This window comes from Panthera leo, chromosome B1 (genome assembly GCF_018350215.1).
Source record: "Panthera leo isolate Ple1 chromosome B1, P.leo_Ple1_pat1.1, whole genome shotgun sequence".
Lineage (NCBI taxonomy): Eukaryota > Metazoa > Chordata > Mammalia > Carnivora > Felidae > Panthera > Panthera leo.
Window position 1 is genome coordinate 135,888,425 of NC_056682.1, and position 24,334 is coordinate 135,912,758.

Sequence of the window (24,334 nt, forward strand, 5' to 3'; positions counted from 1 at the left end):
GGAGGCTCTCCTCCCGAACCAAGGGGGAGGGGAGAAGAGGTGAAACCAATGAATAAATCAGGCAATGAAAACCAGGGAGAAAAGAAAATGCTAACGAGGACTTTTTATGGGGAAAAGGGGGCAGTTCAGTATGCAATCGCTCCCGCTCCCCAGCTAGCTGAACACTTTCTCAGACAATGGCTTTTTAACAGATGGGAGACCCAGTGAAAGAAGCCAACTTTTGCGCAGTGGAGAATCCCTGTTTGTTTAGTCTGCTGCTGGGCAGGTGTCTGGAGAAAGGCGATCCAGCAGGTTAAGTGCCTTGGTGCCAGTTTAATACAGAGCAGCCAAGATGTCAGAGGCGACTGGTTTTATTGGGGGAGGACTGCGCTTCTTATAATGGTTTGTGAAATTCTGAAGAAAGGAAGCGGACTGGAAGTTGCCTCCTGAAGTGCCAGCCCTCTCTCCCTCTCCCCTCCCCCCTGCTTGCTCTCTCACCTCTCTCTCACCAGCCCTGGGGCCAAAAAACTTGTTGAAGAGCTGTCCATCAAGTGAAGGATGAGGAGGGATGGGAATACCACACAGCCTGCATTCTCAAACCAAATATCATATTTCCAAACACTTTAAACACATAAAGGCAATTAAGTGCATTTAAAAGTGGGATGTAATCTTATTTTCATCAAGTGGGCTCTCTGAAATTTTACTGTGCTAGAGAGGCTTTGCATTATCCAGCAGACTCCAGAACCATTTAGGCTCCATCACTGCACTAGAAGTTTTTGTGTTGGCTTCCAGTAGTGTTGGGCTCTGTGGACTGGGTTGCAGATTTTGAAAAGGATACACTGGGGATATGGCTGGGGAGTCTGCAGACCTACTCTTACAGCTCATTGGCCTTGCTCTTCCAGAGATTTTCAAGAAGGTGAATGTACTTTTTCAGAGATGAGCTAACTCTTGCAGAAGAAAAGTGTGTGTGTGTGTGTGTGTGTGTGTGTGTGTGTGAGAGAGAGAGAGAGAGAGAGAGAGAGAGAGAGAGAGTTTTGCTTGTAAAGAGGAAAAGTTCAGAAGATTTCCCCTCATTACAGAGAGTGCATGTAATAGAAGCCAAAGGAATATCTGTGTGAGGAATCTGGGGTTTGGTTTTCAGCCTTAATTATATTGTGAGGAGGACATGTTCAAGGTGAATGAAGGATCTGGGTTGGGTGGGTGGCAGGGATATTATTCCCTTTGATTTGTGAGACATGGATTGTATGAGACGGGAACACAAAGCCCACCCATCTCCTTACCCCTTGCTACCAGCTAATTCTCATGAATCAGTAGTTTATTCACCATTTTCAATCACTTTATTCCTAATGTAACAAAGGCATTATCATGTGGGCTGGTATTTGCCTCACTCTGAGACATGATTCACCAGGGTTGGAAGCTTATAACTCAAAGCGACTCTGGTCGCAGTCCTCCATAAGGCAGGGCTTGGCCATTCATGAGACAAAGAGCACTTTGAAAAGATCGAGAGAATAGTCATTGGAAATTGTAAAAGACAGAAAACTTCTCATTACATGTTAATAATAGAGTTTAATACTTTGTTTCTGTGCAATCTCATGAAATTCATTTTATTTTATAAGAATTTTTAAAAGGATTAGCTTCTTTTTGCATAAAGTTATCAGCTTGCTGTTAATAGCTTTAAAATATGCTGAATGTTTTTGACATGAAAATCAAGTATCTTATTATCGCTGTTATCAAAAACATTTAGTGAGCATCTCCTATGTACAAAGAGCTGGGTTGAAGAGTCACAGGACAGAACCCTGTCCCAAGGTATTTTGATAGTCTGTCCCAATGAATCATTTTTTCATGTCTTTGCAGTGGTTTAGCTATCACAAAACAGCATGTCTAAGTTTGAAGGGAGTTGGGGTACCAAAGGGGACAAGAATACTGGGACATTTGGTGCACTATTCTGTGCATGTTTTAATGCCATCCCTAAATAACACTGATGATGACAAAATTACAACTGTCATGTATTGGAAACATACAATATAAAAGGACTGTGCTGAGTGCTTTAAATTATTATTAAATCCCCCTAGCTACTCTATGTGGTTTCTGCTCATATTATTCCCATTTTATACATGGAGTCTGAGCTTAGCGAGTTTAAGAAACCGTAGTCTTTTAAGAAGTGGCACTGCTTGGATTTAAGCACAGTCCTGTCTGACTTCAAAGCCATATTCCTAACCATTTTGTCCTGTTGCTTAGTTCTGCAAATACATAAGAATGTATTTATTTGTGTAAAACTTATTTGTTGGATATCTACTATTTGAAAACAAAGTATATAAAATCTTGGCAAGATTTTATTTAAGAAATAAGTCTTAGGAGGGTCTTGTGAAATACAAAGTAATAAAATCTTTTTTAGAAATTATTTATTTGAAGTCAAGTTAGTTAACATACATTGTTGTATGGGTTTCAGGACACAGTAATTAAATCTTTATGTACCTTGTCAAATATATGAACCTTGGATGATGGGAGACAAAAAACATCAATAACTTTCAATAACTACATTCCATTTCCAGTTATCTGTGTCTAAGAGTTTCGCAGAATTATTCAGAGTGTTGACAATGTGTGCTTTTACTAACTCCATCAATAAAGCAATGACATAGAAGTCTATTTCACTTTGTTTATTATTTTAAAGACTGCATGTTAAGAGGTAGAGTAAGGGTTATTAATGGTTACTATTGAAATGCCAAAATCAAACTAATGCTGAAGTCCTCAAGGTTGGCCCTATCATCAAGCACCAGCCTGACTCTGCATTCATAAAGGGGTTTTTAGTAGAAATGAGAGGTTTCAGGTAGTACTTGTCATTCCCTTGAAGATCTTCAATCAGTGACCTCTCCGTGGTTCCTGTATCTCATCTGACATTCATATTCAGTATAAAAGTAATTCCACCAGAATTAAAAGTTATTTTAGATTTACATTAAAAAAAACGCAGAAATGGAGTCTCCTGCTATCTTTGTTAAGTGTTTGTTGGGCTGTGGTTGTATAGTTCTTAACCAGTATGAAGATGAGGGGGACCCAGAAAGGAAACTAGTGTTCTTGTGTAAACGTCAGTTCAAACAAGAATGCTCAGGTCAAATCTCTGGGTTACGAACCAAAATTTGGAAATCAATGATTTTAAGGTTCCATTCAATTAAGGTCCAGCTTGAGAAAAAAACTTGATCTTTACAATCTTAACTCCATTCTGTTACATAGCAGGGATTTACACAGATGCTTCTATTGGTGCTTTGTAAGTATTTATTAAATATTTGTTGAAAGAAAATGAATATACATCTTTCCTTCCATTAGTCGACTGTATGCTACTTGAAAGCATAGACCAGCTTATTCTCTTTTTTGCTTTCAGCCATCTGCTGCATACTACATGCTCAATACATATTTGTTGAATGAATACATTTATTAACCCATTTTACAGACAAGGAAACCAAGACAGAGAAAGGTTAAATAACTAGTCTTGTCATGAAGCTAGCAAGTGGTGGGGAGAGTCAGGATTGGAATCCTGGTTTTAGAGCAGGAGTTCTTAGCCATAATGATAACGTGTGGCTAATTAAAGATGTCCACAAATTCTTTGAGATTTTTCTCATTTTGAGTTGAGATCTTTGCCTTCCTCTCTTTGAATTTGGGTCAGTTATGCAACTGCTTTGATCAACAGAATATGTAGGAGATAATACTATCACAACTTCTAGGCCTAGGCTGGGCCATGTAAAAAGTCTTACTACCCTGAGACAGCCATATTGGAGAGGACTCACATAGGTGCCCCAGCAGTGACCAGCCTTCCAGCTGTCTCCACTAAGGTACTAGACATGCACGTGAAGTTATCTAGTCCAGCTCCTCTGCCAGCTGAGTACCGCTGAGTAACCTCTGTCAGCTTCCAGTTGAGTCCTGAATTCCTGACCCATGAAATTGTGAGATACTAAAAAAACACTTTAACAGTAATGACAGTGACACCACCACCATCATCAAGGATGTTATTGAAGTCACTAAGCTTTTGGTAGTTTGTTATATACGGCAGTAGGTAACTAGTAAGGAAGTCTGTAATTGAATGGAAAGGTATGGAATTCCACAAACCTCAAGATGAAAGAACATCTGTGTGAGGAAAGAAAGAGATAAAGAGAATTACTATTGTTGTTGGAAGTTACTATAAACTGCTTGGTCATATAGGTGACACAGATCATGCTTTCCTGACACAAAGACAAAATAGAGTAAGGATGAATGACTCATTCCATAAAAGTGAAGTATGTGTGTAAAACTGGACTTACTTTGCTAATAATTTAGTCACTTAAGTGGTAGAGGATGTAACAGAAAACTGACCCTTAATTTCAGGTTTCTACTTGGATATCTAACAGGTGTCTCAAATTTAGCATATCCAGCATAGAACTCAAGTTTTCCACTTTATCTTTTCTGGACTACTTCTTCAGCATTACACATCTCAATATATGATAGTTTCTCAGGTTCAAAACTTTGGGGTTTTGACTCTGCCCATATCCAATATTCAATCCACCTGCAGTTTTATCTATATTGCCTTCAAATTTATAGCAACTCTATGGGAAAGCAACAGGTTTTGTGTGAATAAAAACAAAGAGTTCCATGGTCAATTATAGTTGAAAAATTGATGAGGTCCTTTGTTGTAAGATTTTTTTTTAAAAAAAGAATGTAGAGCTACTACAGTTTAGGATAATGTACTTTATGACTCAGGCAATGTTTCCTCCCCCCAAAATTATTTGACCAGTATTAATGTTACATGGAACAAACTTGGAGAAAAGCTGTTCTGGCATCATATATCCTGTATTCAGTAAAGCATTTAATAGTTTCTGTGATACTGTTGTGGAAATGGAAGAGAAATGTGGGATGCATGAGAATATTGTCAGGTGGGTTTACTTCTAGTCGAAACAAAAACATTCAGGGGGTGCCTGGGTGGCTCAGTCAGTTAAGCGACCGGCTTCAGCTGAGGACAAAAACATTTATGGAAAGTGATAAAGAGACCTCTTCAGTAGAGAGATATTTTTTTTTTATGGCAATGGCATCAGTTAATATTTTAATCACCATATTAAATGGCAATATGGAAATTTAGCAAGTTTGTGAATACTCACAAAGTTGGGTGAGCTAGCCAATACATTGGGTAGATTCAAAACCTTTTCTTTAGATTGGAATGTAAAACTTGAAAGCATCAAATGATATTGTACAGGCATAGTAGAAAAAAAAATCTACATACTTAATTTTCAAGAAAGATATATTGATTAACTATAAGATCGAGATAGATTTGGCCTGACAGTGGAAAAGACAAGTTTGTATGGTTGCAAAAAAAATGCTTATGCAATATTAATCTCTATTTATGGAGAAGTCTAGATAAACAGACCTGATAAATAAGTATGCATATATCGTAAACTCGCTCAAGGCAAAATTTTATGTCATCTGTTAATGCAGAAGCCTCATCACTTTTAGACAGTCATGCTATTTTTTTGTTTCTCTCTAGTCAATGACCGCCCCTGTTCTGAAGCCTTGACATTTCCCCTTCCCTCAAGTTCTTTCCTCATACCTTTTTACTTTCTCTTTACTTCCTCTTCTCTCTTACTCAGGGTACATCAACTACTGTAAAAGCCACACACTTGTCTGTATTAATCAGCGTAGGTATTGGCTCTAATATAAAGCCCTCAAATTTCAGTGTATTAAAATAATGAGGTAACTTAACTTTTTATCCACACAATAATTTAATGCAAGTGTTCCTTGTTGGGTAGATATCCTACTTCCTTACCTAACTTCTGAGCCCAATATATCTACCAAAATTCTACAATTAATTATTGAGCAGATAGTTCACAGAAGGGGTAAAGTACATTTATTCTAATATTTCTAGCATTCAGCAAAGTGACAGGCATTCATTCATTGATTTAACAAATATTTATTGAGTGCCAACTTTGCATTAGCCAGTGTCCTCAGCCCTGGCAAAGCTGATAAGACAGAAAATGTTACAGTTTTCATGGAGTTTGTATTATTGTGGGGAAAGACAGATAATAAACACATAATCAATGAACAAGATAATAATAGGGCTCTGAAGAAAATACACCTGAGGGATGTGATGGAGCTTGTGCATGTGGGAGCTACTTCAGATTGATAGACCCTTTTGAAAATATGAGACTTTAATTGAAACCTGTCAAGATGAAGCTGCCTCTACAAAGATCTGGTGAGAGGGTGTACCAAGCAGAGCAAGGAGTGGATGCAAAGGATCCAAGCAGGAATCAGCTTGGTGTATTCTAGTAACTGGACAAGGATAGAAGATAGGAGATGAATTTATAGAAGTAATGGGGGTTGGGTTATTATAGAGCCACACTGGAAGTACTGAGGAATTTGGATTTTATTCTGAATGTGAATAGAAGTCAAATGAGGGTTTTCAGCAGGGAGTGATATGACCTAATTTACTTTTTTCCAAGTTGGCTCTGGCTCATGCATGGAGACGAGATTCTGAAGAGGACCAGAGCAGAAGGAGGGAAATCAGCAGAAGCAGGAGTTGCAGTAATGCAGGTAAAAGACTATGGACCTGGTTGAGGATGATAACAGTGGAAATGCATAGAAATGGACAGATGTGGGCTATGTTTTAGAGTGAGAATTGGCAGGAATAGATTTAGATTTGCCAGTGACCATCTGGATGAATGGTGGTGATACTTACTGAGATGGTGAAGACCTAATTTGAATAGGCCAACTTTGAGGTACCAATTAAATATGCAAGTGGAATTATCAAACAGGCAGGTGGATGTACTGTCTGAAGTATAGGGGAAAGACTAGAACTGGAGGTATCAGGTTTGGGTCATTCACCTCTTTGTAAGATGGCCACGGCAGTCCGTCACATCCCTGTCAAATGGGTACAAAAGAGTCTCCCATACTTTGTCTGTTTCCAAGAAAGAGGAAAGTTTGTCATACTTATCCTCATACTCATTGACTAGAGTTGCATCACATGACTGTGCCTAAGCCAGCCATTGACAAAAGGAATGGGCTAACCATAGTGGGCTTGGTTAATCAGAACTAGCCCTTAGACTGAGGGTGGAGCCAGCTTTTCCCAATATCTAAGGCAATATGGAGGTGGGTGGATGTGTGGACAAATCAAGGGAAGGAGAAAAGATGGGACAGATATTAGGGGTCAACCAACATTCTTGTTAAAGTCCAGTTCCGTTTTCTCATTATTAAACAGGACAGTGCATTACCTCACAGAGTATGTGTGATCTTAACTGAGTCAATGGTATGAAAGCTTTGTAAACCATAAAACAGTATAAAATAGTTAGTTTGAATCAGACTGTTCCTAACATTGCTCCGTTTCTCTGTTTTACTCAAGGGTTGCTGGTGTTCTGGCAGTATTTGTTATTATGTTGCTTAAGTGTTTCTTTCAAAGGCTTAAGAAATGAATTGAGGATGAAACATAAGTTTAGCTGCCCTTAACATGTTTCCTTTCATCAGTAGACATGTGTTTCCATCAGTAGACATATGTTTTTCCCTTACCATGTGTCACTAATGTTTTTGTCCTTTCTTGTATCCAACACATGAAACATGGAATTATTTTCAAACTTATGAGAAGGAAGTTCATCAGTAAGATCCTGCTGAACTCTCTGAGGCATTCATTTGCCCTTTGGTAGAGAGCAACACATAAGAAAGTGACTTACCTGAACTTGGCTGCTGGCAGAGTTGAAATGATCATTTCTCAATTATTAAGAGCCTAAAAGGTAGTAGGTGCTGATCAGAACATATAATAAATGTCACCCCTGATCTAGAATACAGGAATTATCAGTTCCAATTATAGGTTTAATGTACACTGTATTCTACTTGCTTTCAAACATTTTTATATAGATATTAACATATCACAAGTGCTTTTAGGGCAAGGCACACGGCTATATTGTGTACCAACATTTTGTTTTTAGCTATTTGTTCATTTACAAGCATTTGTTGTGTGTCTAACATATGCTAGACCCTGTACTAGGATTTTAAATAAAATAAATATGATCTTTTATTCTTATATTTTATGGGGCATACCCATTAGGAAGGAAGTTAGTAATTACACTAATAATCAGGTATGCATCTGACACTTGTGAGGCCTGGGGCAAAAGGACAAGTGGATCCCATGTATCAAATATTTAAATACTTAATAGTGATGAGCTCTGACATTTGTCCAGTTCATGTTTTCTTCTGGAACCTCAAAGCTCACACCCTGGAGAGTTTCCTTGCAACATGGAGGCTAAAGGAGGCTTGCTCTCTTCCAAGTCAGTCCTGCTACTTGTGACCCTGAGTGGCAACAAGAAGCGTCTGGCAAAGGGCAAGAAAGAAGGTGGTCTGTGTCCCGGTTGGTGGACTGAATCAGACACTGACATAGGAACAGACATTGTCCAGGTGCTGGGAACTGGGCTGGGAGGTCTCATGAGTCACTTTCTCATCCCCTTTTAGGCAGTTGTAGAGGAGAGAGATGGAGTGCAGTCTTCTGGGAAACTCTGTCTGCTTGGGGTGTTCTGGGGCAACAACTTCAAACAAAGGGGACTTCTACTATCTATTTCCCAGAGCAGAGGCTGAGATTTTCTTCTTCCTCAATTGACGCAGGCTCCTTTGTTCTCAACCAGGCATGGTGCAGCTTGCTCAGGACATCCCTCCATAATTCACTCAAAAGTAGACTGAACTCTCAACCATCTTTTTTGGAGGCTAAAAAAAAATTGTGTTCATTTTGATATCTGTGATATGTGTGGTTCTCTAAAGCAAGGGGCCTACGACAGAATCCCTCTTGCCTGGGTTTAGGTGTAGTTTGCCGGTAATCTTACACATACATATGTAGCTACAAGCCATGATAAGGGCTATGAAGGAAGAAGACAGAGGGCTAGGAGGAAGTGTGTACAGGAATGGCCATTTAGAGGAGTGGTGTGTGTGGTGTAGGTCAGGGAAGGCCTCCTGGAGAAAGTTTTAGGTAAGGCTGAGACTAGAGTGTAGGCTGACATTAACACCTAATCTGAGCAATGTTCTCAAGTTAGCTAATACATTTCATGGAAAGTTAGACTGCAACTCAAGTTCTTACAAAATGTAATCTTCATGTTTACTATTTTTTTATGAAAGTAATAACTCTTCATTACAAATCAAGTAATATAGATCTATAAGGTTAAAAAAATGACTATTTCCTGTAAAACCACCTCTCAGGAGATTTGAAATTAATACTGTGATTTAATTTTCTCCTAGTTTTTTTCTCATACATATACACTAATTTTTTATGTGCATATACAAATAATCACTTATTATTTTGTATCTTTCACTGCTCCAAGGTGGAGCCCTTTGTTCACTTTCATGGTAACCACCAGTTGACCAGTCACCTACTTTCCAGTTCCCGCAGTAGGATCCATAGGGGACTGAACATGTCCAATTTGTATTCCTTTCTATGGGTAAACATAATGTAGATAATTAATTACACCTAAAGCTAAGATCCATATAGTTTCTGTGTCATTTATGCATTAACCTGTCTTCTGGCTGTGGTGTGAAATCTAATAGGTTGGAATGAGTGCAACTCAGTTATTGTTTCTTTCCCTAATTTCCCATCATACCATCATCATCATCATCATCATCATCATCATCATCATCATCATCATTTGTTTCCCTTTTATTTTCAAATGATGCCTGAGGTTGCAGTGCTTATTCCTCTTTTAATGCCTGGAGACCATCTTCTTTCTCTTTATATTTGTAAACGCACTTGAGGCCAGTTCTGTGAGATACGGTCTACACCAAATCATGAACTCTCTCTTGGTCTTATTAGCTGTTGTTGTCTATGTTGTTTCTAGGACTGAATTTATAGAGTCCTAAACCTATATTCAGTTTTTGGTTTTGTTGTTTACTGATGGCGTGAACTTGGACAGGCAATTTCACTTCTCAGTGTTCTCCTTGTAACACAGAATATCAGAGTTCACTCTGACCTCCCCTTAGGGCTACTGAAAGATTACACTGAGATGAAGTGTGTGAAAGATCTTTGTGAGCTGTAAAGTTTGTACTAATATTTTCTGGAATAAATTTCTGTTTAACTGAGAAATCACTACTTCTCTCTGCTCTTTTAATGACCATGTCCATAGTCATTCCCTAGAAAGTATGTCCTGAATCAAACAAGACAGAGGATAGAATAGTGTGCCCATTTTATTTCCTTCAACATGAATATACTTTCTTTTAAATATGGAAAAGTTTTACATATGTATAGTTTTATATGTAGCATCCTTTATTTTAGTATATAGCCTAACACTTATAAATAACCACCATACAATTATTTCTCAATTTCAAACATTCCTTCTCTGTGGAAATTCTGATGGTAAGATGAAGGGAACATGCATTTATAATGAGTAGGCAGCTGACTTTTTTTATGGTTGATATAGAATTATGGTCTATTATCTATAGTTTGTTGCAAATAATGCCTAGGAAAGGTTTTAGGTGATTCATTAGGTGGTAATTTAAGTCCCTGCATATTATTATTGTTAATTAATGATAATAAAAACAACCCAAACGTTGGCATAGGGAGAGGTGACATCAAGTTTGATAGACTTTCTTGAGAAGGTTCCAAACACCACATAGATTTGGGGTTTTGTTTGAGCAGCTTTGTTGACCACTTTCATAATCCTGAAGCTGAAGCCAAGATGAGTTATTACTCATTTAATGTGTAGGCTGTTTCCCACCCCCCACCCCTAATTGTAAATTATACAATCTCAACCTCTATAGCCAGCAATATCTGACTTTATTGCTTTCCATTTTATGAAAATTAATTACAGCTCACATTCTGACACTGAAATTAAGGAGTAAGCACTAAATCTTATACACAACAATAGGAAATTAAGAGAACATTCTTTATTATCAGAATAAAGGGGGTGCTTTTTCTTCTCTTAAGGCACTGGACTATGAGATAAAATCAGATTTAAACAAGCATTGCTCCTCCTTAACTTGTGTCACTGCAACATGAAAGACAAAATAGAATTATGATATTTTAATTTAAAAAAAACTACAACTCTTTCTATTTTGTCCTGAGGGACATTGTTTTGTGATAGCATGGTAGGCTATGGAACTCTGTCCCTGTAGGCACTGTCTTAGTAGGGAGCCAGGAGATGTAGGAGGTGAGACAACTCATCTCTGTACCGATAATGGACCAAATTCACTGGATTCTATGAATTCCTCCAAAAGAAAAAATAATTTTGTAGAGAAAACTATAAGTATAAATAGCAAAGAGATTGAGATGTGTATACAAGTAAATGTGCCCCCTTGTGCTGGTATCATCCTTTGGCCACAGTTTTCACAAGAGCAGCAATTATATATACTATCCAACTTTATAAGTATTTCACAGTTAGTAAAGTATTTTCAAATACACATTTTATTTAGTAATCACAGTAATCCACTGAGAAAATTATTTTGTTTACTTATTTATTTTTATTGAAGTTTACACAAAATTACCTTAGGTTCAAGTTTACAACAGTGATTCGACAAATTTATATATTATGCCATGCTTACCATAAGTGTGGCTACCATCTGTCACCGTACATTGCTATTACAGTACCACTGATTATATTCCCTGTGCTGTAGCTTCTATCCCCGTGACGTATTCATTCCATAACTGGAAGCCTGGATCTCCCACTCCCCTTCACCCATTTTGCCCATCCACCCACCCCCTTTCCCTCTGGCAACCATCAGTTTGTGCTCTGTAATTATGTGCTCTGTATCAGTCTGTTGCTTTTTGTTTGTTTATTCACTTGTTTTGTTTTTTTAGATTCCATGTATAAGTGAAATCATATGTTGTTTGTCTTTCTCTGCCTTACTTCACTTGGCATAATGTACTCTAGGTTCATTCATGTTGTCACAAATAGCAAGATCTCATTCATTTTTATGGCTGAGGAATGTTCCATTATACACACACACGCGCGCGCACACGCACGCACACACACACACACACACACACACACACAATACATTTTCATTCATCAGCAGACACTTAGATTGCTTCCATATCTTGGCTATTGTAAATAATGCTGCAATAAGTATAGGAGTGCATATATCTTTTTGAATTAGTATTTTCATTTTCTTAGGATAAATGCCTAGTGGTGGAATAACTGGATCATATGGTACTTCTATTTTTTATTTTTTGAGGAATCTTCATACTGTTTTCCACAGTGACTGAACCCATTTCCATTTCTACCACTAGTACTAGAGGGTTCATTTTTTTCCATATTCTTGCCAAACACTTGTTATTTCTTGTCTTTTGATTCTAGGCATTCTGACAGGTGTGAGGTGATACCTCAGTGTGGTTTTGATTAGCATTTCCCTGATGATTAGTGATGTTGAGCATCTTTTCATGTGTCATGAGAAAGTTAAAGACAGAAGGGGTCAGAAACCTATTTACTTCTTCTCCCCTGTCCTTAGCTACATTCTTTGAGGCACTTCTGTGGCAATCCATGGAGCATAGTTTGAAAACCGATTGCATAAAATTTAAAGTGTTCAATAAATGTTCAAACAGCATTCACTGAGCCCTCCCTGTATACAACCACATAGTAACTGAGAAAGTTCTGTCCTTTCCTGCCACTGACCTAGTCTCTTTCTGATAATAAACAGAAGCATGTCTTTGAGAGACTCTAAAATAAGCATAGCACTGGCATCTGTTTTTGCTTCCTTAGCTAAAAACTAAATGTGAGACTAAAAATCTTTGACGGGTTTTATTGCCACCATTATGAGGTATGCTGCATTAGATATTTACACAATTTAGGGCGGTGCTTTTGTGTGTGTTGAAATTTATCAGTACTGTATCTTGATACTCTTATTCAGAGATATCTTGATAGTTACTGCCCCCAAAAGTCAATGTTACTATATTTCACCCCTACATTTCAAGTGGTAGTAACTACAGGTTTTCTTGCCATGTGGCTGATCATCCATGTGACCCTCCCACTGGAAAATACCATGTATTATAATGTTTTTGAGCTTCCAAGTTTTGAATAACATATTTCTCCCCCTCATCAACATTCATTGACATACATCCAGTATTTTGGATAAATGGTATGAGTCAAAGATTATGCCTAGATACCATCAAATGACCTCAGTTCTGACTCCATATCAGAATTACAGTAGCTACTGTCCTTTATGAGTCTATGGATTTAAATTTCATTTCATTAATCTAAGTAAATCCATTATTTTCATGGAATGTCTACCATGTGTCAAATGCTATGCTAGCTGCTGAGGTAAAGCAGTGAACAGAAGAGACACACACTGTCCTCTGTGAGTTTATAGTCTGGTGAGGTAGCCATATTAATAAACAGAGAGCTACTTGTGGTTAATGTGAGAAATCTTTTGAAACAACATAGGGTCCTAAGTCAAGACTTTGAAGAGGAATTTAATTCAGTCTTAGGAAGTGACATTAAAGGACTTGGTGTTAGATAAAGATAAAAATGGTAGGTATTGGGAAGGAACTTTTGGAATAGCAGAATATGGGGCTAGCTAAGTCCCTTTCTCAAAAATCAATGATAGAAATGGAAGAAACTTTCAAAAAATAACAATTTATTAAGGACTCTAGAAACTTAGAAACATTTGTTCAAGAAAAACAACAAAATCTTAAATAACGGTGGGGTTTTAGCTCTTCAGCTCTATTGGTATAGAAGTTTACCAGAGTAGGGTAAGAGGTAAGAACTACTTGAAGAGGCTGACTTGATTTGGAGCAGGTACATGCCCTGAGGCATTGTAAGCAGTAGCAATCTCAGTGGCAAACAGTCAGAAAATTCCAGCTTCACAGCTAGCTTGGTGTTGTCATTGAGGTGGGGTAAGCAATAGACATGCACACTAGCGAGAAATTCAGCAGGGAGATCTAGGTAAATAAGGTAGCCATAGTGAGCCTTAAACTCTCACATAGCTTGGGTGGTTTTGAAGGGTGTATGCTTGTAAAAGGCTATGCACATTCCCAAGAGAGACTAGAGAGGGCCTAGTTATCTAATGCCCCCTACCTCAACGTGAGGCCTAGAAAATGCACAGGGGAGAATGGGAAAGCCCAGAAAAAGCAAAAGCAGGATAAATGACTGAGCTTTTAAAGTAATTTCTCTTTATTGATGTTTTTTATTTGATGAGTCATTATTGTCATGCCTTCCTGTAAATTTTTTCCCAGCTTCATCAAAGCACAATTGACAAATAAAAATTATACAAAGTATGTTTTCTGATGCAGTGGTACTAAATTAGAAATCGATAACTGAAAGAAATTTTGGGAGGGTAGGAATCTATGAAAAATTAAAAAAGAAACACATCTAGGTGTTCAAAACATAGGCGTGGGCTGCAGGAAGATTGGCAGCCTCACTCACATCAAGCAAAGCTGCTGTGGGGTGACTTTTGCAATGTTGCTAAGAAGGCAACTGTTTTATACAGTTTCTATGGAGTGGGACACACAGGTGGTGAATGGGTCCTTGCTGCTTGACCCTGCGGGCCTGGAGGCAGAGGAGCCAGGATCCTGCCCCATGGCTGTCATCCTGCAGCCCGAGAAGTGCACTGTGTTCCAATGCACATGGTGTGCTATGCTGTGCTCGCTGATTCTGCACCTCTCCTGGGACCTGTTGCAGTCCCTTGGATCTGTAGTTTTCTATAGAGTCACAAATGACATGGTATGGGAAGCTCCCTTCCTAGTTGGCACTGAGGGTTGGTTCAAAGGGAGCACTTACAACCTTGTATTCTGTATTACCTGTGGGACTCCCATTGGTTTCCATTTGTATTCTACCCATGCTGCCCTGGCTGCTGTCACAGTGACAAAATGATGTGCTCTTAAAAACAAAAGTCACAGTAAATGAATCTGAGGTAGATATTCACAACTTTCTACCAGAAATTGTTGCAGAGCTGAAAGAGAAGATAATGTTAATGCATGCTCATTTAAATTCACTGATAATTCTGAAGGAAGTAACTCCCGACTAGCCCAAGCCAGAAAACTGATCCAGAATCAAAACTTAAGTATGGGGTCAGGCCTAATTGCAATCTTCAACAGCAGGCACTGTTTGATCAATTTTCAAGAAAGATTGGCTTCAAGAATGGATGGGAAGTGGGGTTTATTATTATTACCTCTGCGTTGATTTTCTAAATGATTTGTGAAGCTGTTTTTAGAAGATGAAAAGCTTAGAAGCCTCTGTCCAGGTTTTATAACTATTTGCCTTAAGAACTTATTTTAGCTTGTCATTTTCATAAATACTTATTTCTGAAAACATCTTTTATTGCAAATTCAGGTTAAGAGGCAATGTCTTGTCAATGCTCTCATTTAAAGATGCACCGTTGTTATGACAATAGAGTTGTATTTAATGTTGAAAAATAAAGGAAATGCAGCTACAGAACTCATGGGTCAAAGAAGAAGTCACAAGGGAAATTAGAAAATAATATGAATTGAATGAAAATGGAAACACAATTATGGGATTGCTAAAACAGTGTTCAGAGGAAATTTTTATAGTGTTAAACACCCATATTAGTAATGAAGAAAGATCTCAAAAAAATAACCTAAGGGACTAGAAAAAGAACAGAGCCAACTAAACCTAAAGCAAGTTGAAGGGAGGAAATAAAACATATATCAAAAAATGGAAAACATAAAAACAATAGAAGACATCAGTGAAACCAAAAGTTGGTTTTTTTGGTAAGAAAAAATTTTTAAAAATTGCCAAACTTTTATAGAGACTCGGCAAGCAAAAAAGAAAACTCAAAGTCAGGAATTAAAGAGGGGACACCATTACTGTCCTCACAGAAATGACAGTTTGTGAGTTTCTAAAAATGTGTCCATTTCTTACAGATTGCCCAGTTTGCTGGCATATAGTTTTCTTAGTGTTCTCTTATAATTGTTTGTATTTCTATGGTGATGGTTGTGATATCCCCTATTTCATTTGTGATTTTTATATGTTTGGATCCTTTCTATTTTCTTTTTGATAAGTCTGGCTAAAGGCTTATCTGTTTTGTTAATTCTTTCAAAGAACCAGCTCTTTGTTTTGTTGATCTGTTCTACTATTTTTTTGTATGTGTTTGTTTCTATATCATTTATTTCTACCCTACTCTTTATGATTTCCTTCTGCTGGCTTTAGGCTTTATTTGCTGTTCCTTTTGTAACTCCTTTACGTGTAAGTTTATGTTGTATATTTGGAACTTTCTTGAGATAGGCCTGAATTGCAATATACTTCCCTTTTAGGACTGCCTTTGCTGCATCCCAAAGGTTTTGGACTGTCATGTTTTCATTTTCAGTGGCTTCCGTGTATTTTTTAAATTTCTTCTTTAATTTCCTGGTTAACCCATTCATTCTTTAGTAGGATGTTCTTTAACTTCCATGTATTTGAGGGCTTTACAAATTTTTTCTTTTGTTTGACTTCAAGTTTTATAGTGCTGTGATCTGAAAATATGTATGATATGATTTTGATATTTTTGTACTTGTTGAGGGCTGATTTGTGACCCAGTATGTGAAATATTTTGGAGAATGTTCTGTGTACACTTGAAAAGAATATATTTTGCCGCTTTAAGATGAAATATTATGAATACATCTGTTAAGTTCATCTGGTACAGTGTGTCATTCAGAGCCATTGTTTTCTTGTGGATTTTCTGCTTAGATGATCTGTCCATTGTTGTAAGTGGGGTATTAAAGTCTCCTACTATTATGGTATTATTATAAATGGGTTTCTTTATGTTTGTGATTAATTGATTTATATATTTGGGTGCTCCTAAATTGGTAGCATAAATATTTATACTTGTTAGATCTTTTTGATGGATAGACCCCTTAATTGTGATATAACGCCCTTCTTCATCTCTTGTTAGTCTTTGTTTTAAAATCTAGTTTGTCTGAGATAAATATGGCTACGTTAGCTTTCTTTTGATGTCTATTAGCATGATAGATGGTTCTCCATCCCCTGCCTTTCAATCTGAAGGTGTCTTTGGGTCTAAAATGAGGCTCTTATAGGCAGCATATCAATGGATCTTGCTTTTTTGTTTTTTGGTTTTTTTAAATCAATTTTGATACCCTATGTCTTTTGATTGGAGCATTTAGTCCATTTACATTCAGAGTGATTACTGAAAGATATGAATTTAGTGCCACTGTGTTACCTGTAGAGTTGGTGTTTCTGTTGATGCTCTCTGGTCCTTTCTAGTCTTTTTTGCTTTTTGTTTTCTTTTTCCATCCACTTAAAGAGTCTCCCTTAAAATGTCTTGTAGGACTGAACTCCTTTAGGTTTTATTTGTCTTGGAAACTCTCTTTTTCTCCTTCTATTTTGAATGACAGACTTGCTTGATAGAGTATTCTTGGTTGCTTATTTTTTCCATTCAGCGTATTGAACATATCTTGTCACTCCTTTCTGGCCTGCCTAGTTTCTGTGGACAGATACGCTGTGAATCTGATCTGTCTTCTATTGTAGGTTAAGGACTTTTTTCCCTTGCTGCTTTAATGATTCTTTCCTTGTCTGTGTATTTGGTGAATTTCACTATGATATGTCTTGGTGATGGCCAGCTTTTGTTGAATTTAATAGGAGTTCTCTGTACTCCTTAGAGTTTTATGTCTGTGTCCTTCCCCATATTAGGGAAGTTTTCAGCCAAAATTTACTCACATAAACCTTCTGCCCCTTTTTCTCTCTCTTCATCTTCTGGGACTCCTATGATATGAATGTCATTCCATTTTAATAAATCACTGAGTTCCCTAATTCTGCCTTTGTGATCCTTGACCTTTGTTTCCCTCTTCTTTTCAGCATCATTATTTTCCATACTTTTATTGTCTATATTGTTCCTCTGCTTCATCCATCCTCATTTTTATGGCCTCCATTTGGGTTTGCATTTCAGTTATAGCACTTTTAATTTTGGCCTGACTAGATTTTAGTTCTCTTATCTCTCCAGAAAGGGAAACTCTGGTGTCTTCTATGCTTTTTCAAGCCCAGCTTGTATACTTACAATTTTTGTTTTAAATTCTAGTTCAGACATCTTACTTATATTTGCATTGATTAAATCCCTGGCCACCATTGCTTCCTGTTCTTTCTTTTGAAGTGTACTCCTCTATCTTTTCATTTTGGAGGAAGAAACAACAACAACAATAATACAATGAAATAAAAATTCAAAAATTAAAATAAAGGAAGCTAGATCCTAGGTATGCTTTGGTTTGCTTGTTAAGAGAAGCTGCCATGTTCTCTTCCTCAAATTATGAAGATTGTTCTATTAATCCTCAGATTGATTTTCTAGGTGTTCAAAATGGTTTGGTTTTGCTCTAGCTATGTTCAAGGAATAAGACAAGCCCAGAGTCCCTTACTATTCTGACATCTATACTCCTCCTGCCCTTGCAGAACTGAAAGGGATTAAAATTAATTCCTATGAACAACTTTATATCAATAGATTAGAAGACTTAGATAAAATGATCAAATTCTTAGACACAAAGTACCAAAAATACATATGAAAAAATAGAAAATTCAAATATATTTATAAAAATATAAGGAAATTGAATAATACTAAAAGTACTTCCGCAAAGTAAAGTCCAGGTTCAGATAGCTTCACAGATGAATTTTATCAAACACATAAAGAATAAATAATACCAATCATTCCCAAGCTCTTCCAGAAAGTAGAGGGGAGGAGGAATACTTCCCAACTCATTCTACAAAATGAGAGTTACTCTGATATCAAAGCCAAAGATATTGCAAGAAAACAAAACTATGGACCATCATTCTTTATGAATGTGGATGCAAAAATTCTCAAGAAAATACTCTCAAACTGAATACAGCAACATACATAAAGGATCATATACGATGACCAAGTGGAATTTATTACAGAAACACAAGGCATATTTCATATCCCAAAATCAATTTTAGTGTAATTTACCATACCAATAGAATAAAGGACAAAAGCGACATAATCATTTCAATGGGTGCAGAAAAAGAACTTGACAAAATTGAATACCCATTCATGATAAAAACTCTTAACACACTAGGAATAGAAGGGAACTCTGTCAAGCTGATAAAGGACATTTATAAAGTCTATGGCTGATATAAGATTTAATAATGAACAACTGAGTTCATTCCTCCTAAGATCAGGAACTAGGCAAGCATGTGTGCTCTCACCACTTTTATTCAAAATTATACTGTATATTCTATCCACTAAAGTTGGACAGAAAAAAATACATAAAAGTCATCTATTGGAAAGGAAGAAGTAAAACTTTCTTTATTCAGAATGACATGATTCTATATGTTGAAAATATTATGAATATACAAAGAAACCTATCAAGCAATAAGTGGAGCTCGTATATTAGAACAATTAGACAAACTGAAAGTAACAATCAAGTCTTTATTTACTAAATGTGACCAAACAAGCAAGAGGCAGAATGAGGCACTTGCTCTCAGTGTTCCATTTTCTTCATGGAATGGTTTTGGACATGGGTCAGGTGGATACAGTACAGATGGGTAACAGTACAGGGGGCTACAGTACAGTTCTGAATGGATGCTGCCTCTTATGGGCTGGAGGAGGGGGTGGGGAACGAAGAAAAGGAGAAGGAAAAAGGCTAAGAGTAGGAAGGTATTATGTCAAAATGGGGCAAAGTGCTTCAGCCAAGGGCCCTGATAAGGAGGTCTCAGAAGAGATACAGGGAAAGTGCCTCATTTCAGGCCTCCAATAAGGACACCTCTGAATGAAGGTACCTTGGTTAAGAACACAGATATGCATATGAGCATGGCTGGCTCAGATTGGGGAACTGAGTTTTTGGCTGCAGGATTAAGAAAACTGCAATGCATTGGTTGTACACCAAGGCTGGTATGAGAATGGAAGCTGCCCTCCATGAGGCCTGCCAGACCAAGTCTATAATTGTTTATAGTTAGGACTGAAGGATCACACATAGGATTTTGACCTGGAGTCAGAATCCTCATAAACTACAACTAAGAAATGAGTTCAGCCAGGTTATTTGATACAAGATCAATATACAAAATTCAATTGTGTTTCTACATAGTAGCATTGAACCCTCCAAAAATGAATCTAAGTAAACAATCACATTAAAAATAACATTAAGAAGAATAAAATACTTAGGGATAAATTTAATTTAAAAAGTGCAGATGTGTACACTAAAAACTATGAAACATTGTTGAGAAATATTTTTAAAAACCTGAATAAATTATGAGATATCCCATGTTCATGGATTGGAAGACTCAATAATGTTAAGATGGCAATTGCCCCTACAATGCCATATAAACTTAGTGCAATAGCTATCAAAATTCCAGCGTTCCCCCTTTTCTTTTTTTTGCAGAGATTGATAAGCTAACCCTAAAATTCACATAGAAATGTAAGGACACAGAATAGCCAAAAAATTTTGAAAGAGAAAAAGGTTGGAGGACTTACACTTTCCAGTTTCAAAACTTGCTATAAATAAAGCTCAGTAATCAAAATGTGTGGTACTGGCATAAGGATAGACCTATCAGTGGAACAGATTTGAAAGTCCAGAATAAACCCTTACATTTATGGTCAGTTGATTTTTGACAAAGATACTAAGCCAATTTAGTGGACAAAGGTTAGTATTTTGGACAAATAACTAAAGCAATTGGATATCTGCATGCAAAAAATGAATTTAGAATCTTATCTCCTATTATATAAAAAAATCAATTCAAACCGGATCATAGATTTAAATACAAAAATAAAATTGCAAAACTGTTAATGAAACCATAGAAGAATACCTTTGTGGTCTTGGTTTTGGCAACAAGTTTCAGATACAGCACCAAAGCATAATTCATAAAATAAAAATATTGATAATTGGACTGACTTTATCACAATTAAAACATTTTGTGCTTCAAAAGGGAGCTGTTAGGAAATTGCAAAGGCAAGACACAGAATGGGGAGAAAATTTTTGCCAAGCATATATTTGATAAAGGACACTCATATCTAGAATGTATAAATAAATTACTCTTATAACTCAATAATCAGGTGACAAAACTACAATACAATCAAAAGAAGCTGAATACTTCAAAAGCTTTTACTGAAAAAGGCATACAAATAGCTAATCAGCACATGAAAAGATGTTCAATATCAATAGTTATAAAAATTCAAATTAAGACTATTATGAGATACACATCTAAGAGATCCGCTAAAATAACTATAGTCAAAAAGAGACAATACCAAGTGTTGGTGAGGATGTGGAGAAATTGGAATCGTCACACACTGCTGGTGGAAATATATGATGATACAGCCACTCTGGAAAATAGTTGGGCAGTTTCTTGAAAAGTTAAACATTAATTTATCATATAACCCATAATTCTACTCATAGGTAACTGCCCAACAGAAATGAAAACATCTATCCACACAAATACTTTTACATGAATATTCATACCAGCACTAATTGTAATCATCTATTTGGAAACAATCCAAATGTACAACTGGTGAATACATGAGTAAAAGTGGTACATACAATGGATATTGTATTTAGTAATAAAAAGGGACCAACTAATGATACATGATACAACATAGATAAGATTCAAAAATATTATGCTGAATGAAAGAAGTCAGACACAAAAGACTACCTATTGTATAATTCTATTTGTATTAAAAGCCCAGAAAAGGCAGAGACATTAAGCAGATTATTAGTTGCCTGGGGCTGGGCGTGGGAATGCGAATTTAGTGCAAAGTGCCACAGGATCTTATTGAGATGATGAAAATGTTCTAAAACTGGATTTTGATGATGGATGCACAATTCTATAAATTAGTAAAAATCATTGAATTATATACTTGAAAGAGAAAAGAAAAAAATAGGTATGGGTCAGGTGAAGATATGAAAGAAGAATAAAGAGCCATAAGGAATAGCACCTGCAAAGGCTAGAAGCCAAGAAAGTACTTCAATATGAGGCACTAAAATAAATTCAGTATTGGTTGTAAATAAAGTACAAGGGACACTGAAAAAGTAAAAGGCCAGATCATGAGCCCTATAAGCCTAGTTAGGAAGAGAGGACTTTATCCCAATAACCACACCAATTCTTCAGTGGATCTGTATACAGTTGACTCTTGAACAATGCAGGGGTTCGGGGCACCAACCCCCTTGCAGTCAAAAATCCACTTATTATAAATTTTGGCTCCCTCAAAATTTTACTAATAGCCTACTGTTGACCAGAAATCTTTCCAATGACATAAACATTTAATTAACACATATTTCATATATTAAATATATACTGTATTCTTACAATAAAGTAAGCTGGAGAAACTAAAATGTTATTTAAAAAATCATAAGGAAGAGAAAATGCATTTATAGTACTATACTGTATTGAAAAAAAATCTGCATATTAGTGGATCCATTCAGTTCAAACCTGTGTTGTTCAAAGGTCAACTGTGGTCAGATTTTATGGTACAACTTAGGGAAATAATGTGATTGTAATAATTATTTAGGTAAATATAGTAAGAACAATTAAATATAAAAGCTCAAGCTCCAGATTTATTGTGATTTTACAACTTTGAAATGAAAATAAACCATATTTATTTTCATTGAGTATGAATAAAAGAGCTCCAAAGAAGTGAAATTAAAACTTTTAAGTTTCAGTTTATATTTTATTGTTATTAAAGCAAAGTATCTCTATTGGTTGACTGTTAATCTAAAGCATAATTTTCACAAGGAGTAAAGTTAAATCCTTTACCATATTGAAAAACTGAATTCCCAAATTTCAAAAAAGAATAAAATATTTTAAAGAAAGGCCCAATTGAAAATATCTACTTGTTCAGGGCATCTGGGTGGCTCAGTCAGTTAAGTGTCTGACTTTGGCTCACAGTTTGTGGGTTTGAACCCTGCATCAGGCTCTGTGCTGACAACTCAGAGCCTGCCTCAGATTCTGTGTCTCCCTCTCTCTCTCTGCCCCTCCCCAACTTGTGCTCTTTCTTTGTCTCTCAAAAATAAATAAATGTTAAAAAATAAAAAAAATCTACTTGTTCAACATTCATGGTAGTGGCTGATAACTTTGACAAAAGAAGAGAATTACCATATATATCATATATGTTATATTTTTAAATATGTACATACTACTCAGCACATCAATAACAAAAAAACCAAGTCAGAGAATTTTTGTCACATGAAAACCTGGTTGAATTTGGATTTGGTATATGTTTTAACTTTTTGGTTCTTGAAGACTTAAAATTGTAAATAGCATTTATATAAATCTTCAAAGTTTTTACTTTCAGCACCTAGTTTACTTTCAGTGTGAATTTTTAAGTGTAAATTTCACTTCAGTTTCAAAAGAGAAAAGGAAATGGGCAGCATATTCAGAATTAGTCAAAGAGAGAAGCTCTATGTAAGATGTGAATCCTGACATCAAGATACAGAATCTATCTATTGTCCTTCCCCCTCCTTCTCATCAAACCCAACTCCCTTCCATAAAGCACTACTGTCACCTGACTGGTGGTTGTCAGATTTCCCCTAAGTCAACTTTCATCCTCAACTCCATCTTGGCTTTTCTCTCACCTATGATCCCTTGTCTCTCTAGAGTAAAGGCAACCAGGCTGAATAAAAGCAACAGGGTGATTGTGTGATGGGGACCAGTGGTTCCCAGACACTGGGTTAAGAGGCCACCAAATTGATTTCACTTGAGAGCAAATTCAGATCTGAACCCAGTTTTTCAGGGGTGAAAGAGATCTATTGATTTTCGTCACAGTCAGTTTAAAACTGAAATGATCACCATTTTAACTGTGTTGGAGTTAACGGATCTATTGGAAATGAGTACATTGCCACTGGAAGCTGTTGTTCTTTCAATTGAATTCTATATTGTACATCGTAGATGAAAAATAAAGTAATAAGACAATGAAAAGCAGCTGGGAAATTCTGTGGTGGCTGTTATTTACCTCTCCAGGTAAATGCAGGAGTGAGGGAGGGAGAACAGTTAATTGCAGACTACATACAATACCTGAGTCCTCCCTCAGTGGAAACAAGTCACCTAAGCCATGAGCAGATCTGTCTATGAGACTGAAATAATTTCTGTAAACACTTGAACCATGTTAGGTTGTTGAGGGTCTGTGAAAAGAAAGAGCCTTCCCAGGGTGTACGGAAGAGGCATCTCGGATAGTTGTAGGTTTTAGGGAGTTTCTTTGCAGAATTTGGTTTGGAGCTCAATACTGAACTTTAAACATAAACCATACCAAGTGAGTATACATAAATATTAGACTGTCTCTGGAAAGTATAAATAGTATTACTATGTTTGTGAATGAATGTAAATTTCAGTTCATAAAAGTTACATTTCTATGTTAGCCCTTCCTCTTAGGAGGTGTCAGCATGAAAACAACTTGAAAGCTTTTCAGTTTATTGGTGTTCACAACTGGCCATCCTTACCCTCACTACTTGAGAAATCTTTTCAGGTTGTTTCCTGGAGATTTACATTTTCATAAAGTCAGTCTT

The 24,334-nt window shown here is 36.6% G+C and overlaps 1 pseudogene; it reads left to right on the top strand.

Annotated features, from left to right (window-relative positions):
* The first annotated feature begins 8,217 nt into the window (after window positions 1–8,217).
* Window positions 8,218–14,934, top strand: LOC122218471 (annotated as a pseudogene).
* The last annotated feature ends 9,400 nt before the right edge of the window (window positions 14,935–24,334 follow it).